This window comes from Papio anubis, chromosome 19 (genome assembly GCF_008728515.1).
Source record: "Papio anubis isolate 15944 chromosome 19, Panubis1.0, whole genome shotgun sequence".
Classification (NCBI taxonomy): Eukaryota; Metazoa; Chordata; class Mammalia; order Primates; family Cercopithecidae; genus Papio; species Papio anubis.
In genome coordinates this window covers 20,723,441-20,742,535 of record NC_044994.1, presented here as the reverse complement: position 1 = coordinate 20,742,535, position 19,095 = coordinate 20,723,441, and positions in this window count along the sequence as shown.

Sequence of the window (19,095 nt, the reverse complement as noted above, 5' to 3'; positions counted from 1 at the left end):
ACAAATTTGGAACATTTTAAAGTAATTTTTATTTGTCTGTGCCAAATTAGCCAAAACAATTTTAACTTATGTAAAATAAGTCCTTTATTCCTATACACATCTTTGTTCTTACACGGAAATTCTAAACAGAGAAAATAACAATTGCCATCACATATTGAGCACATACTAAATTTCACTTTTTATATTACCCACTTTTCTCATATTATTTCACCTTATTATCGTAACATCAGTATAAGAAAACCATTGCTCTTTTGAAACAAAACCCTGGAATGTTATTAAATTGGCTTAAGCTTTCACTACAGATAGTGGCAGAACTGTGATTCAAGACCAAATCTATTATTTTAAATGGTGTTTTCTTGACCATTATACTCTACTGATTTGCAGTCATTCTTGACAAAAACAAACAGCAAAAATCAATCATTTAAATGTATTTGCATATTCTGATTTGTAATAATATTTTTGTTTTATTTTTAATTTTATATATAGTATCTCTGACCATTAAAGACATGTAAGCTATAGGTAAAACAGAAGTAAATATGAACCTGTTTCTCTTGAGCTGATTAAATTCCACATGGTTAAGACATACTCAATGCTTTCACAAAATATGAAGCACTTAGAAAACATATTAAACAAACTAAGAAATATAAATATTCTGTTAATTATTTGAATTGTTCTCATTACAACGTGGCTTCTTCTGACAGATATATTTTGCAGAAACTCTATACTGTTAGGGGGTTGACTTGTTCATGTATCAAGCAGCTGAGAGCTCTAAAAGACAAGAATTGGGTTCCTAGTATGTTAAAAGCAGCATTGCTACCTTCCTTTCCTCATATTGTCTCAGTGTGAACTCTTTGATGTTTGTTGGTATGTGGTAAAGTTCTGCTGGTATTTGCTAAGGAACCTAGTCATGGCCAAAACTACCCTCCCATCTGCATATTCCCTCATTTGAATTCTTGAGAGAGTGGCAAGGAGCAGTGATCATTTGGGAAATACAAGCACAAAGTTATCAATAGTCAATTGCACAAAATGCTCACTTTACAGTTCTATAATAAATCTAGATATAACACACAACCTGGACTCAAATGAAGAACATTAAAGCACAATGTATTGAAACTTACCAATAAGATTAACAACTGCTCAGTTTCCTCTTGTCCTCTGTCCTTCTCTCTCACCCTTTTCCTTCCTCCTTCCCTTCTTTCTCTCCTTCTTCTCTTTCTTCCTTCCTTTTCTTCCATCTTCCTTCCCTCCTTTCCTCTTCTTACCTTCCCTCCTTCTTTTTTCTTTCCTCCCTTCCTCTCTTCCCTCATTCTTTCTTTTCTTCCTTTCTCATTTTTTTTTCCTTTTTTCTTCTTTTTACCAGGTGCTAGTAAGTAAAGCAGATATTTCAATATTAATTTTTATGTTTCTTAATGTTATTCTGCCCTTGGTCTGCTGTTGTCTAGGCATATTTCCTTGAAGATTCCTTTCATTTCCTTTATGTGAATAGACTCCATATCTGTTTTTCTGGTCTTTAAGTCTTTCCTGATGTGTGGTCTAGCATTTCCTTTGCCTTCTTGACACAGCTTATTGACACAGATTATTGTACCCTAAATTCCATGTGTTGAAAACTGAAATTGTAACTGTCCACTAAAAATAACTTATCCAATTAACAATACAAAAGATAAATAAAACACACAGCTGGTTCTTGGAAAAGATAAACATAATTGATAGGCCATTAGTTTGATTAATCAAGAAAGGAAGAGATGATTCTAATCAACTGAATTAGAAACGAAACTGGAGTCATTACAAGAAACACTACAGAAATATAAAAGATCACTTGAGACTCCTATGAACACCTCTATGCACATAAACAAGAAAATATAGAGGAAATGTGCAAGTTCCAGGAAACATATAACCCTCCTAGATTAAATTAGAAGAAATAGAAATACTGAACAGACCAATAACAAGCTATGAGATTAAATCAGTAATTTAAAAATTGCCAACAACACAAAAAAGTCCAGGGCCAGATGGTCACCCATTCAAAGAAGAATGGGTGCTGATCTTAATGAAACTATTCCGAAAGATTGAGAAGGAGGAAATTCTCCCTAACTCATTCTATGAAGCCAATATCATCCTGATACCAAAATCAGTATAGGGCATAACAAAAAAGGACAACTACAGACCAATATCTCCAGTGAACATAGATGTAAACATTCTCAACAAAATACTATCTAACTGAATCCAATAGCATATCAAAAAGATAATACACTATGATCAAGCGGGTTTCATCCCAGAAATTCAGGAATGGTTTAACATATGCAAGTCAATAAATGTGAAACATCACATTAACAGAATTAAAAACAAAAGACATGATCATTTTGATAGATGCAGAAATAGCATTTGATAAAATCTAGCATTCCTGTAGAACACAAACAGTCAACAAACTAGGCGTAGAAGAGACTTACCTCAAAATAATAAATGCCACATATGACAGACCCACAGCCAACATCATACTGAATGGGAAAAAGTTGAAAGCATTTATGCTGAGAACTAGAACAAGACAAGGATGCCCACTTTTACCACTTCTACTCAACATAGTACTGGAAGTCCTAACCAGAGTAATCATGCAAGAGAAAGAAATGAAGGGCATCAAATTGGAAAAGAGGAAGTCAAGCTATTGGTGTTCGCTGATGGCATCAAATTGGAAAAGAGGAAGTCAAGCTATTGGTGTTCGCTGATGGCATGACAGTATACCTCGAAAACCCTATAAACTCCTCCAAAAGACTGCTAGATTTGATAAACAAATTCAGTAAAGTCTCAGGTTACAAAATCAATGTACAAAAATTAGTAGCCCTGCTATACACCAACAATGACCAAGCTGAGGATAAAATTAAGAACTCAACCCCTTTTATAACTGCTGAGAAAACAGAACAACAACAAAATGCTAGGAATATACTTATCCAAGGACGTGAAAGACCTAGACAGGAAAACTACAATACGCAGCTGAAACTTTCTCATTTCTACTGATGTCACCTTTATAGTCACTCATCTGGGTTCAAAACATGAGAGTCGTTTCCAATTCATTCTCTTCTCTTCCCTCTTTGAGTCCCACTGATCCCATCATTATTCAGGTTTTCTTTATTTCTTTCCTCGACTAAGAGCATTTCTCTTGACTGACTTCCCTCCTTGCTGCCTCTCTCTTTCTCAATTCAACTTTCATATTGTCATATTAATCTATCTAAAATTTAGGTCAAACGACATCATTGAAGAGACTCAGAGAAATTTACTTTTATCTTGTGGTAGTCCTTATAATATTCCCTGAATTCAGATATAAGGAACTAGTTAATGCTTTCCAAACTTCCATAATCCAAGCTTTACCTTTTTGTTCATGCTGTTTCTTCCCTTCTGCTTCAATCTTCCTCTCTTTCTTTAAGACCTAACTCAAACCTCACTTCTGTATGAGTTTTTGCCTGAAACTATAATAACTATGCTATCTGAACCCCTATATGCATTTATTAAATATGTACCTTATGATACTTATCATAGTTCATTCTATAATTTAGTTATAATGTTTGTCTCATTTTCTCTTCCCTTTCCAATAACTCTAGTTCTTCATATTTTTTTCTCCATAATGCCTAGTAAAATGGTCAGCAATTAACACATATTTATTAAATTTTATAGAATTAAATACTAAATGTATTTTATAGTATTAAAACGTAGTGTACAAATAATAGTCTAAATATTAATTTTATTTTTAAGCATGAGAAAAAATCATATTTATATGATTTAAAAACTAGAGGATACCTTATAGATCAACTATGCAACCCTAGCATTCATAATTAAAGAATTTAAGATCCAAAAGTTTGGCTCGCTACCTCAAGACATGTAACCAACCAGTGGCAGAGTGACTGGAATCCCAGCTTGTTTTCTCCCAAGGTGATTATTAATTGGTAAGTTAAACTGACGATTTGAAACAACTAATATGCAGAATGGGATGTTAGATATGTCTACAACTTTCTTTCTCCCTTTTTGTTTATCAAGTGCAAGATAAAGTCTTCCTATTAAATCATATTCAAATATTAACAGAGTTTTTGGTAAAAGTGGTAAAATATTGCCAGTCTAAAAAAATCTTCATCCAATTTCTACTCAATTTAATGAAAACACATAGTCAAAGGCACTTTAAATAGAAAAGAACGCACAACCTCTTGTCATAAACTTCAAAACTTGAGGGCCACGATAAACACAGTTTTGGTGAGGCCCCTGTGCACCCTATATCCATTCTGACCTCTGCACTGGAAGTGGTACATTTATAAAATCCTAGTAAATTTTATAATATTATAATACTTGAACAAGAACAAATGGCATGGATATTGTTTTCTTACTTGGAGGAAGTGAAAATCATTTCCAAGAGAAAGATGTGAAATAGGAGAGGTAAAAAATTAGGCTATGCTTTCTCTGATATTAAAAAAAAAAAAACTAGGCTTTAGGGATTCTTCCTGAGTTGAGGTAATGACATTAAGTTGCAAGGGTATTCCCCATGGGAATAGGAAGTACTTCCCAGTGGGTGAAGTAAATCCTGGTACAGAATATTTTGCTCATTTTTACAAAGTACCACAGACTAGTAGTTCCAAGTGGGTTCTATCTCAGCTCAGCCTCCTTACCATAAGATGGACTACAGCAAAGTCAGTAAAACACAATCACAGTCCTTGAACTCTGAGTCAGAGGAGATGACAACCATGCCTCAATAATGATAAAAGGTGAGTAAAACAGAAGTCACTTATACGAAATTGAATTATTTATTTCAAAAGTCTGAAAAAATTTTCACTTCAAGTCTGAGCAAGTTTTAAAAATAAGCATACCAGAGAAATAAACAGAAGCAAAAACGAGAAGAATAAATGAACACATCTGAAAAAAAAAAAAAAAGAAAAGAAAAAATACAATCTGGAAAAAATACAATACAGGGAACAGAAATTGCATTTCTATGATAACTGCACTATAGAAGAACTTAATGAAAATTTACTTTTGATAAAACAAGAGATCAAAACAAAAATAAAACCAGAACAATAAAATGAAAATTTAAATTACAGAGTTAAGAAAACATTAAACTCAAAATAATACTAATAAGTATAGTTTTGGGATGCCCCTTAAAATGAGCAATTTCCTGACTAATCACACATAGAGTGAGTTCAACCTCTCACACACCAGAACTTATATATAAGTTCACTCTTACATATAAACAGACAGGTGAAGATTTATAGATACTTGAGAAAAGTTTTCAACATGAACTATAGACACCAACAACATAATTAAAAAGACAAGTGAAAGAAACAATGCAGAAAGGCAAAGGCATTGAATAGGCATTTCTCCAAAGATGGTAAACAAATACCAAATGAGCATAAGAAAAGATGCTCAGCATCACTATTATGGAAATGCAAGTCAAAACTACAATGAGATATCACCTTGACTTCATTAGGAGGGCCGTTATCAAAGCAAAACAAAAAAAACAAAACCCCTGAAAATAACAAGTGTCAGTGAAGATGTGGAGAAATTGGAACTCATGCACTGTTGGTAAAAAATGTGAACGGTTCGTCTGCTATAGAAAACATTATAGAGGTTCCTCAATAAAATTAAAAATAGAATTACCCTATGGTTCAGCAATTCCACTTCTGGTTATATATCCAAAAGGACTGAATGCAGATATTCACAATAGCCAAAATATAAAAACAACCTAGATATCCATGAGTGGATGAATTGATAAACAAAATGTGGCATATGCAGGCAATGGAATATTATTCAGCCTTAAACAGGAAGAAATTCGTGCTACAAGATAGATAGACCATGAGGACATTATGCAAAGTGAAATAAGCCAATCACAAAAAGGCAAGTAATGTGTAATGCTACTGCAGTATACAGAGTAGTCAAATTCATAGAACCAGATGGTAGAATGGTGGTTTCTGGAAGCTTGGGGAAGAGAAAAATGGGGGCTTGCTGTTTAATGGGCATAGAGTTTCAGTTTTGCAATAATTAAAAATTCTGGAGATTAGTTATACAGCAATGTAAATATACTTAACCCTACTGAACTGTGCACTTAAAAATGACTACGACAGTAAATTTTGTGTTACTGGTATTTTATCATAAAAAAGACGGATTGGAGAAAATGTATATCCTCCATGAGCCAGAATTCAAATCTAGAAAAAAGGAATGTTTGGAAAGCAAGAAAGAGGTTTGGAAAATCAAATATTTGATAGCAAAAATAAAAATTCAACAAAAAGATGGGAAAATAAAATTGAGGAAATCTCCAGGAAGAACAAAAAAGACAAGATTAAAAATGTTAAAATTTTTTTTAAAATTAGCCTAGTATTCAGATTTTCAGAAAATGTGAGTTACAGAAAGAGAAAACAGAAAGGAGCAAATTGCCACAGAAATAGTTCATTAAATCTCATCAAAACACAGAATATGAAATTTCAGAATGAAAGTCTCCATGAACCAGACAACAAAATGAGTGGAAAAAGACTCAAAATTAGGTGAAAGTTTTACAAATCTTTAGAATCCTTGGAATAAAAGGAAGATTTTAATGGCTTTAGGAAAGTGAAGAGGAGAAAAACAAGTAACCAAGAAAACAAAATCAGGATATGGAAATTTAATAGGCTTTTTGTCAAAATCACTGTAGTCTATAACAATGAAGTAGTGCCTTTCAAATTGTGAGAAAACATGGTCTCCACCTAGAATTTTCCATACAGATTGTCAATCAAGTGTGAAGGATGGATAATGAAATTATAAGATAGGTAAGGTCTCAAAAATTTTCCCTTGATATACTGCCAGGGAAAAGCAACTGGAAGATGGGTACATTTAATATAATTTATTTACTGGAGTTATAATAATTATACTATGGAAGATAGAGACACATAATGCTGATAATACAGAATCCAATTGAGTGGATATACAAATAGACCGAAAGGAACATGGCGAGAGGAAACCTAAGATCATAATTTTAAAGCAAGCCTAGAGAACAAATCAGTCCAAATAGAAGCAGAAGAGCGTTGGCCTCCAGGGGGCATGTTGCCAAGAAGATAATGATTGTAATAGAGTAACTGATGTATTTCTGTGGACTTTCTAGATCATCAGTAATGTCAATGAACTTAGTGATTAATGAATTATACAGGAAATGGAGCAAATAAAAGAAAATCAAGGCTGTCATTAATTCCAGGGCAAATGAAACATTGCACAAGTAAAGGCTTTGTAATAGTAGTTCAATACCTCCCTTAGCTGTAAATCATATTTACAGTGTAATGATGTGATGACTACTAAAAATGGACTCAACCCAAAAGAATGATATATAAACATGAGAAGAAGATAATCCCTGACCCTCCCCCTTAAAAATATATGAGTATATTTCATGATAGAAAGCTATTAAGTCATATCTAAAACAGAAAGGCCAAGAGATGATATAAGAATGCTATTTATAAATATACAGACAATTAGCAGAAGAAACTGTTCAATGGGTTTAAAATAAGGCCTCAGTGGATTAGAAATCAGTAAAGGGGGCAATAGGAAGCTCAATGCTTTCATCATAGGCTTTTACAGTACAACTATTTGACTTTTAAAATTATATACAGGGAAAATGTTATTTAAGTAAACAGAAAAAACATTTAGAGATTTTTCATGTCTCTAGAAAGAAAACAAGTAGGACTGTTGGGCAGAAGAAAGGCTAAAATCTGCAAAGAAGTAAGGAATAAAATTGTGACTTAAGACCAGTGTACAACCAAGTCATGAATCCATTTAAGTAAACAATCAGGCATTTTTAAATACTCTAACCTATGGGCAATTCACCATCTATGGGAGTTTTCTTTTTAAATACATAAATGTAGTAAAACCATTTGAACATGAAATTTAGCCAATGAAAAGATACATGTAAAAAGAGAAAAAAAGTACAGATTATATTTATGAAACAGAATACAAATGTTGTAAAATTTGACAATTAAAATAAAATCCAACTTTAAAAAATTGAAATGTATTGGAGTGAAGGTGGGAGAATTTGTAAGAGGTGTATTAAATATTTTACAAAGCCTATCTAAAATTAAAATATGTGCTTCAAAAAATAGAGCGCAGTGATTCTGATCTTTTGGTCTTTCTCTCATAGTTTTTCCATAAATTCAGAGGGAACTATAGTAAATAATTGTCAAAATAGTTGCTATTTATTCAGATGCTTTGCTATTTTTATAATCAAGCCAGAATAAGTTGAACAATTTTATGGATTAGCATTCATAGTACCACCCTGTTTTACAGCATTTGATCTCCCTATCAAACCATATTTTTATCTCTACACCCTTCTAACTGCATTTGTGCAGAGAAAGACATCTGAATGTTGTTAGCTTAATGTTAACATGGTTATTTCGAGGGTTTTGTTTATTTTCTTCTTTGTATTCTTGTTAGCTGTCTGAGTGCTTTAAAATGAGGCTGACTCATATAACCGTTTATTAAAAAAAAGATGAAGAAAATTGTAAAATATCTGGTAACCAAAAAGTTCTGTCAAAGGAAAAGAAGAAACACAAATACCCATTAATGTCAATGAGGAGATCCCAGTCCAAGTTTTCTATTACACCGATTGGCAGAAGTTTTCCAGAAGATCTGGAGTCCATGACTATCTAAGGAAGCCTTCCCACCCCAGGTGTTTATCTTCAGTTTTACCACCATGTTCTTCCTCTACATGACAGGAAATTTTGTAAGTCTGACAGAACATCATGTCTCTCTCTATGCACTTTGAATTCCATTTTCTCAAGATAGTTTAACCTCATTTTCCCCTTAATCAGTTTCTAGGTTTTTCTTATAAGGCTAAATCTGACTTCAGACCTAGAATATGCCAGCCACTTTAAATGTGTCCATGACAGTCTTCAATATTTATTCAGACAAGCTCATTTTGCCCTTTACACTCCACTGTATATTTGTCCTATTCTTTCCCGGTGTAAACTAAAAATAAAATCTTACGATCCTCACTAATTGAACAGATTTCCTCTTGGCCAAGAGGATCCCAGGAAAACCTTAAAAACTGAATTTCTAGACACGACAAGATGGGAGATCAGACATGCCTCATTATAGCCCCCTCCCTTTTGCTATTTAGACACAACAACTGTATTAATGTTAAAATGGAGATCATAAGACTGACAGATGGACTGTTTGTGACAATAAAGTACTAAATTATAAACAGGACCTAAACCATTCCAAGCAATGATTTAAATCATGCCCAACTATGGTTAAAAAATATGCTATGTTCTAAGCGCCACAATGTTCCTTTTTCTCTAGGAGCTAAACAAGCACAGGCCTTTAGATAACCAGTTGAAGCAATTGCAGGTCACCAACCATCAGACACTGACTAATTGAGCCTCCCACCCCTACCTCCCTGCCAACCACCTCACTCCTCACTCCTGTTCTGCCAACCATAGCTACAGCTTTGATTAGACAAGAGACTGGTTTCTGCAACTTTCTCCTGATAAGACCGACAGTCATGGACTGGTTCTGACCAGTTTACAGAGGCTGTGCAATGAGTGCCTTGGTATCCTGAAAAGACCTTTTGACTTACATAGAACCTAAATATAATGAATTTAAATGCTAGGTTTCCACCCCAAGGTGAACATGAGTCATATGTTACCTACATGTTTGTTTGTTCACTACACATGCATCAGGACCACCTTCATGAATATTCATAACTCCTCCTTAACCCGTTGAATATATATGTTTAGCCAATCTTTTCAGCAGAAAGCTCCTACCTGAATACCTTCACTTTCCAAGTGCCTGGTAATGTCTTCAGCCTGAAGCACACTTCCCAGCCTGTCAGAATGGCCACCTTGCAGGCTGTAATACTTAATAAGAAAAATGTCTCTTTTTCCAAATTTATAAAGACCTTGTGATTTTTAAGTTAACACTGGATTGCTGTCTCCCAGCCCACACCCTACTCTTGTCATATTGACCACACTTCACTGCTAATCGTGCCCTAAAAATCGCCGTGCTCTGATAGGCAGGTTGATCTGCTTCTCAGCATGTACCACAGACTTGATTCTGGCATGTATCCTGTTTCTATGCACTGGAGAAGCTGGACAGCTCCACGTCCCTCCTCACTATGCCTCCTCTGGTGTAAGGCAATGCAGGGCGACTCTTGAGAGATCTGTGTGGCAGTTACACATCAAACAAAATGTTATTCAAAAGACTGTCTGTAGAATTAATAATCAAAGACAAAAGCAGTAGCTAAGAAAAAAAAAGTAAAGCAGGCACCCAGATGTAAAGACGGTGAACCATCAGAGTGAAAACTCATAAATAGAAGATAAGTGGATAAGTCTCTCTCCTAATGAGGGAGATGGGAAAAAAATAGAATGACAAATGATTTCTAAAGTAGTTCAGATCCAGGTGGTTAAGAATCTAAATTGGGGGATTGTTTTAAGCAGGCCAATGCTAAAAGGAGTTAAATCTGTACTTGTAGGAGTGCAGATTATTTCATGCATTTAGGGCTGAGTGAACTAGCTTTAGGTACACTCCGGGGTATTGCTGAAGGTCCTGGGATCCTTATTTAGAACCAACTCTGATATCTGGTGTAACTGCTAAAATGCACAAGATATCTGTTATAGATAAATATGTTGCAATAATCATTATGCTTAACCTTCATTCTCCATCCTGCTAGATAGGATCTCAGAGCCCTGTGCCATCCAAGATGGGGCAGCTAAAGATTAAATTCCAACTCTTGCATTTGGCTTATTCTTTTAGGATACACAATGTACCCATTTAAAAAAATCTAGAGAAGAACGATACTCTTCTCAACCCTGTTCTCTAGCTGGACCCAACGGCAAGTATGACTGCTATAAGACCAGAATATGCACCTTTCGCAGACTCTTTGGTTCTGCTCCCAGTTGGTTTTTGACACTGAAAGCGGCACATCAAGGCTCCTTCTCTAAAAGGGGGCTTTAGTCAATGTCTATGGCATGCAGTTTCAAGAAAGTGATCTCTTGTGTGTGCTGCTTAGGCTCTGTCCTGCTGTCCCAGAATCCAGTTTGCTTTTTGCCTGGGATGTGAGTGAGAGATGTATCAGCTTGGCACTCCTGCCATTGCTTAGCTTAGTGGTTAAGAGTATAAGCTTCAAAATCAAGCTCAGAAATTAGATGGACTCTACTACTCACTGCCTGTGTGAACATGGGTAAATTTCTTAAATTCTCTGTGCCTGTTTTCTTGTCTGTAAAATGCAGCTAATTATACTACCAATTTTTAAATATGAAAGTATGTTAAATTAGAAAGTTGCACAGAGACAAATGAAGTTGCAATCAAAAAGATTCAGCAGGAGGATCACAGAAAATCCACAAGTACCCTATGAAAGAGTCAGCTTTAAATATCAGTCAGTCTCAGAGAGCATGAAGACAATACTGAGGAAGTAAGAATTGTCATAACCTCCTTACCTCTCCTCCTTACCCTCTACCCAATCCAACCAAGGAGGGATCCGAAAACAGACTAAGGAGAAATGGAGATAAAGGAGAATCACAGGAAAATCCAATTATATTTCTCTCCCCTTAGTCAAGAGAGGAGGGGCCTTAACTTGCATTGAGGAATGAAGTGTTTATTATTATATCAAAATGCCATTCTAATAGAGACTGGTACCTTGAAGCAAAAAAAAACTTTACCTAAAATCCATCAGAAAAATGATGTGACTTTCTGAGTTTGCATTCAGTGACTGGAGTAACACCACCTCCATAGAAGGTGTAAATGGACTGTGAGGGTGAAAATACAGGGGGGTTCTGGTTTCTTCCCATGGGTCCTGCTTATTCTATACATGGAAGATCATTGTGAAGATTAAATTAATTGACACATATGAGTTGTTTAGGATAGCACAAGGCACCTGTGGGAGCTCAGAAAGCTGACCAATAAAGTCATCATCATCATCATCATCATCATCATTATCATCATCAATACCAGCTAAAACTTATCATAACAGATCATGTCTATTTTATGCATTACAAAGCCTAGTTTAAAAAATCCCTTACAACTTGCCACCTCATCAAAGTCCCTCTGGACAAAACCAAAGAAACAAAAACAAACAAACAAAAAACATTAGTATAAATTTTCCCTACCTTCCATTAAATTCAAAGATGTCTTTCTCTTTTCCTTTTAGTTCATATTCATGATTGAATCTTGGTTCTGCCACCTCTGAGTTGAGAGAGATTTTAATTGGGTGATTTTACCTCTTAGAACCTCAGATTTCTCTTCTGTAAAGTGAATGTGTTAACACCTACCTTTACAGGGGATGTGGGAATATTTGAGCTACTGCATTTTAAGTGTATGCTGCCTACTAAAATACTCGTGTTTCAATGTGCTAAAAGGACCACGGAGACATGGCCCTCCTGAACCCATCTCCCATGCTCCTTCTGTCCTAGACACAGCAAAAGTTGAATCATGTCAATCTTCTACTCAACACTTTCTGATTTTTTTTTGTTTGTTTTTTGTTTTGTTTTGTTTCACTCTAAGTAAAGGCCACAGTTCTTATAGTGATCTATGAGATACCACAGGATCTGCCTTTGGATCACATGATCTCCCATTATAATTACTCCATATATGGAAGTTCAACCCCCTTGCCCCCTCTCTTCATGGTACTAGCCAGGTAAACTTCAACCCTAGGGAAACCAGCTTTCTGTTTATTTCTTGACAGTACCTGAACAGTTAAACATGACTGAAGAAAAACACTCTGATGCTGACTGGAGCACAAACCTCAAATGGCTATTCCCAGCGTTCTTTATAGAGGACCCTTAGTCAATTTTCTTTCCCTTTCTCTAAATATCTCTTTCACATTTCCCATCTCTCCTCATACCATCAACATCTGACTCCTCATCACTCTCAGTTGGCAAAAATGAAGCTCCTTACCCTTCTCACCATCAAATCTACCAGCCTGTATGTATGTATTGATAAGCATTGCCAGGTTTTCCATTATAGCAGATGAATTGCTCATATTCTAAAACCCACCATTCTATGGGCTTCCATCCACTCTCACTTTCTCAAGGACTTTGCCCCAGTAATTATTCCTCAATTTCCTCTGCATCACCTACATCAGTGCAAATGCATGCTGCAATTTCTCTGATATTAAACAAAAAGTCTCTGATACCATATCTCTATGTAGCTCTGAAATAGATCTTCATTGCTCCACAGGAAAAAAAAAAAATCCTCACAAGAACTGTTTGTACAGTTTCCATCTTCTCATCTCCCATTCCTCCATGATTTTAATTTAATCAGGTTTTTGTCTCCAAAACCCCACAGAAAACACTTTCTTCAAGGTCACTAATACCTTCATATTGGCAAATGCAATAGTCAATGTTTTAAGGTGGTTTAATTTCTTTTTTTTCTTTTTCTTTTCTTTTTTTTTTTTGAGACACAGTCTTGTGGTGTCACCCAGGCTGGAGTGCAGTGGCACCAACATGGCTCACTGGAGGGTGACTTGTACATGAAATTCAATGTGAATGTTTACAACACAGTGGCCTTGATATAATGTTATAGAAATTAATTTTAGGGTCAATATTATTCTATGTTTCATCTATTCTATATTTCATTCAATATCATTCTGTTGTTACATGTAACTAGGTGTGATTAATTTATTTCACTACTAAACAATATTTTTCTATATGAATATATCTGGTTTTTTTAATCAAATAAATTTTTCTTGTTTTTCTCTTAAAGATATGTCTAAATCTCTAGTAACCATCTTTGTATGTGACTCCTGGTGTATATGTATAATATTTTCTCGTGGGTATATAGAAGGAATTTGAATCTGTTACTATTTGACGTGTGAATATTTACCCACACAGAGGAATGCTAAAATATTTTAAAGTGGTTACCCACAACAATTTACAAGAGTCTTTTAAATCCACATTCTCCCCATCATTTCATGGCATCACACTTACCAGTTTGCAAATAGAATGGGTATGAAATGGTGTCTATGCACAGTCCAAATTTATGTTTTTCTAATCTCAAATAAAGTAGAACATTTCTCTACATGATTATTGGCCTGTATTAGTTTGTTTTCACACTGCTATAAAGATACTACCTGAGACTGTGTAATTTATAAACAAAAGAGGTTTAATGAACTCAAAGTTCCACATGGCAGAGGGTGAAGGGTAAATAGGCACCTTCTTCACAAGATGGCAGGAGAGAGAGAACAAGTGAAAATTGCCACTTTTAAAACCATCAGATCTCCTGAGAACTCCTTCACTATCATGAGAACAGCATGGAGGAAGCCGCCCCATGATCCAGTCACCTCCCACCAGGTACCTCTTTAAAACGTGGGGATTACAATTCCAGATAAGATTTGGGTGGGGACACAGAACCAAACAATATCATGATCAAACGCTATTTAATTTCTGTAAAACTCATGTTCACGTCTTTTGCCCAATTTTCTTTTTTTTTAATTCTTTTTTATTTCTACCTTTTTTTTTTTATACTTTAAGTTCTAGGGTACATGTGCACAACTTGCAGGTTTGTTGCATATGTATACCTGTGCCATGTTGGTTTGCTGCACCCATTAACTCATCATTTACATTAAGTATTTCTCCTAATGCTATCCCTCCCCCTGTCCCCTACCCCATGACAGGCCCCGATATGCGATGTTCCCCACCCTGTGTACAAGTGTTCTCATTGTTCAATTCCCACCTATGAGTGAGAATATGCAGTGTTTGGTTTTCTGTCATTGTGATAGTTTGCTCAGAATGATGGTTTCCAGCTTCATCCATGTCCCAGCAAAGGACAAGAATGCATCCTTTTTTATGGCTGTATAGTATTCCATGCCACATTTTCTTAATCCAGTCTATCACTGATGGACATTTGGGTTGGTTCCAAGTCTTTGCTATTGTGAATAGTGCTGCAATAAATATACATGTGCATGTGTCTTTATAGTAGCAAATCCTTTGGGTATATACCCAGTAATGGGACGGCTGGGTCAAATGATACTTCTGGTTCTAGATCCTTGAGAAATTATCACACTGTCTTCCACAATAGTTGAACTAGTTTGTACTCCCATTGACAGTGTAAAACTGTTCCTGTTTCTCCACATCCTCTCCAGCATCTGCTGCTTTTATCCATTTTTCCAGTGAGCTGTTTTTTTCATTGACTTAAAGACTATATATTCTTCACTTAATGTTGTGTCAGTGATATGCATTTCAAATATATTACCCAGTTTGTAAATTATCTTTTAAGTAAAAAAGATAATCCTTAATATATTATGGTAAATTATTCAAAATTTAGAAAAAAGACAAAAATATAAGCAACATAACCTTTCAATATTATTCAAGTGAAAGACCACCCAATGATTATCTCAGAAAATATATGTAGTTAAATCCAACAAAGTCATAGATTTTGAGAAATTTCATGTTAATTTATAGATGCTGTTCTTTCAGAGATAAAAATAATTTCAACCTGGTGAAAGTGATAATTATAAAAGTTATAAGTTATTGCCCTGTTGGACATTAACCAGTTATGTATCTAATTTTTTAATTATCCTAAAACATTTTTACTAACTTTTGTATTATATTAGGTTCAATCAGAGAAGAAGACCCAGTAGGAGATTATACATATCTATTTGAATGTACTATATGTTACAAATTTATATTTTTATAAGCACCTATATATTTATAATGCTTATAAGGAATCATCTTACACAATTCTAGAGGATAGCTAAGGAAGCCTAAAGTCTGTAAGAGAGCACACAGGAAAAAAATCATAAGTAGGAATTACTTTCAAAGTGTTGGGTTGAAGGAAGTTTGTTGTCCACAGGTGGCAGCTGGAAAAGAAGAACCCCAGGAAAAGGACAGTAATTTCAGACCCAGGAGCTCTTTGAATCTGTGATCTTAGGGAAGGTCTCCGTCCTCTTCCAAAGTTCTTCAAACTGATTGTCGTTCCCAGTCAAGATAATTTGTCTCTTAATTAACTTAATGTCAATTGACATAAAGTGCTTTAATTACATTTGCAAAATTTATTTACAAAAATACCTAAATTAGTGTTTGGTTGAATAACTGGGAGAAATGTTTGCTATAAAACACTCACTGCCTTCCTCTGTCCTTCAGCTCCCTCAAAGGAATATCCCTAGGGACCCACGTTAACAAGACACATACTATAAAAGGAATCCTGGGGACTGGAGTTTAGCCTACTCAAACTGACACTTCAAAAAACCATCATATAGATAATACAGATGTAGATAGATATGCAGATATAATAAACACAAACATGCATGCAGACGTGTGACACCTAGACATATATATATCTAGACATACATACAAACATTTAGCTAGTTTCTTAAATGTTCTTTTGATTGCTTTTAACTTTAAGATGCTTTTCTCATTACTTAATAAGTTAAACAAAATGTTTACATTGTACTTATTTTATATTTGCATAAAAGTCATGATTAGGCCCTATCAAAACTGATTCTTCACTGATTTTTAGAGCTGTCACTGAGTTGTCCATGTAGATTCACCTGAGACAGCCAAGTAAACTCTCTTGCCGAAGAAATGTATATATACTCTGACCTGGTGGGTATTTTTTTAATTCCCATATTTAACTCCAACCAGTAAAAGAATTTTAACTTTGTCTTTCTAGTTTTGCTTTTAAGTGTGATTTTGTGTTTTATTTACATTTTGGATTCACACAGGCTATACATTATTTCCCATTTGTAGCAATAATTAAGGATTTGGTTTTACAGAAGACCATTTGGTGATATCTGTTAGACAGATGATTGAAATCCTATTCCTTAGAGGGATCTATGACAGAGAATCTAGTTAGCATTTGGTTTATGTGTACATCAATTTATGATCTCAAATCCATTAAAAATGTATGTTCACTGGGAACAACAGTCTTTGAGACACAGACTGGAGAATTTTTGTGAGTCTACGTTTCTTTTTGATTTATGGCCAAAATTATAGAACTAAAGATATAAAGTATTTTTTGTAATTTAAAAAAGCCTTTATATCTCATTGTGTGAACATAAAATCTTTTTCTATATCTGGAAGGTATTAATAAATGGATTATTTATAATATCTCTTAAATTAAAGGAGATCTTTTGAAATTGCCTCATACAGTTAAATAAGTACTTATATGTCTATATATAAATTGAACATAGTCAAAATTCATAGAAAATATAGCAACTTGTTTATTACTTTAAGTGTTGTATTAGGTTCCCAAGAAAAACGGAACCAATAGGATATATATAGAGACATATATAAGAGGAAATTTATTATGGGAATTGGCTTACATGATTATGGAGAAAAAGAAGTTCTACCATCTTCCATCTGCAAGCTGAAGACAGAAGAAGCTGGTGGTGTAATTCAGACTAACTTTGAAGTCCTGAAAGCTAGGGGAGCCAATGATGCAATTACCAGTCCAAGACCAAAGGCCCCAGAACCGGGTGGGAAATACTGGTGTATGTTCTGGAGTCTCAAGTCCTGAAAACCAGGAACTCTGGAGTATGAGGGCATAAGAAGATGAATGGTCCAACTTCAGAAGAAAGAAAGAGGATTCGCCCTTCCTCCCTGTTTTTGTTCTATTTGGGCCTTCAATTGATTCGATAATGCAGGCTCACGTTGGTAAAGGTGGATATTCTTTATTCAGTTTACCAATGCAAGTGCTAATCTCTTCCAGAAACACACTCACAGACACACTCAAAGATGTTTTACTAGATATCTGAGTATCCCTTAACCCAGTCAAGTTGACAAATACAATTAACACAAGTGTGTAAGATTTTGAAAAACAAAATATTTCTTATAGAATGCCAACTTAGAAACATTTAAACATTCAAGTCCACAAAATTAAGACAAGTCTTCGGACAAATCAGGCATCTTTAATAATTATAGGCTAAGAAACTAAAAAAAAAAACTATATATTTTTTGTCTGATTTATCAGCATTAAGTATAATACAACATTACATTTTACTTTTATAAAATCATAAGCTTGTTTTCTCATGAAGAAACTAGTTAATCTAAACTTTTAAATTTTTATTTCATTATTATTATTATTATACTTTAAGTTCTAGGGTGCATGTGCACAATGTGAAGTTTTGTTATATATGTATACATGTGCCATGTTGGTGTGCTGCACCCATCAACTCATCATTTACATTAGGTATATCTCCTGATGCTATCCCTCTCCCCTCCCCCAACCCCAAGACAGGTCCCGGTGTGTGATGTTCCCCTTCCTGTGTCCAAATGTTCTCATTGTTCAATTCTCACCTATGAGTGAGAACATGCGGTGTTTTTTTGTCCTTGCGATAGTTTGCTGAGAATGGTTTTGAGCCGCATCCATGTCCCTACAAAAGACATGGACTCATCCTTTTTTATGGCTGCATAGTATTCCATGGTATATATGTGTCACATTTTCCTAATCCAGTCTATCATTGATGGATATTTGGGTTGGTTCCAAGTCTTTGCTATTGTGAATGGTGCTGCAATAAACATACGTGTGCACGTGTCTTTATAGCAGCATGATTTATAATCCTTTGGGTATATACCCAATAATGGGATGGCTGAGTCAAATGGGATTTCTAGTTCTAGATCCTTGAGGAATCGCCACCCTGTCTTCCACAATGGTTGAACTAGTTTACAGTCCCACCAACAGTGTAAAAGTGTTCCTATTTCTCCACTTCCTTTCCAGCACCTGTTTTTTCCTGACCCTTTAATGATAGTCATTCTAACTGGTGTGAGATGGTATCTCATTGTGGTTTTGATTTGCATTTCTCTGATGACCAGTGATGATGAGCATTTTTTCATGTGTCTGTTGGCTGCATAAATGTCTTCTTTTGAGAAGTGTCTGTTCATATCCTTTGCCCACATTTTGATGGGATTGTTTGTTTTTTTTCTTGTAAATTGGTTTGAGTTCTTTGTAGATTCTGGATATTAGTCCTTTGTCAGATGAGTAGATTGCAAAAAGTTTCTCCCATTCTGTAGGCTGACTGTTCACTCTGATGGTAGTTTCTTTTGCTGTGCAGAAGCTCTTTAGTTTAATTAGATCCCATTTGTCAATTTTGGCTTTTGTTGCCATTGCTTTTGGTGTTTTAGACATGAAGTCCTTGCCCATGCCCATGTCCTGGATGGTATTGCCTAGGTTTTCTTCTAGGGT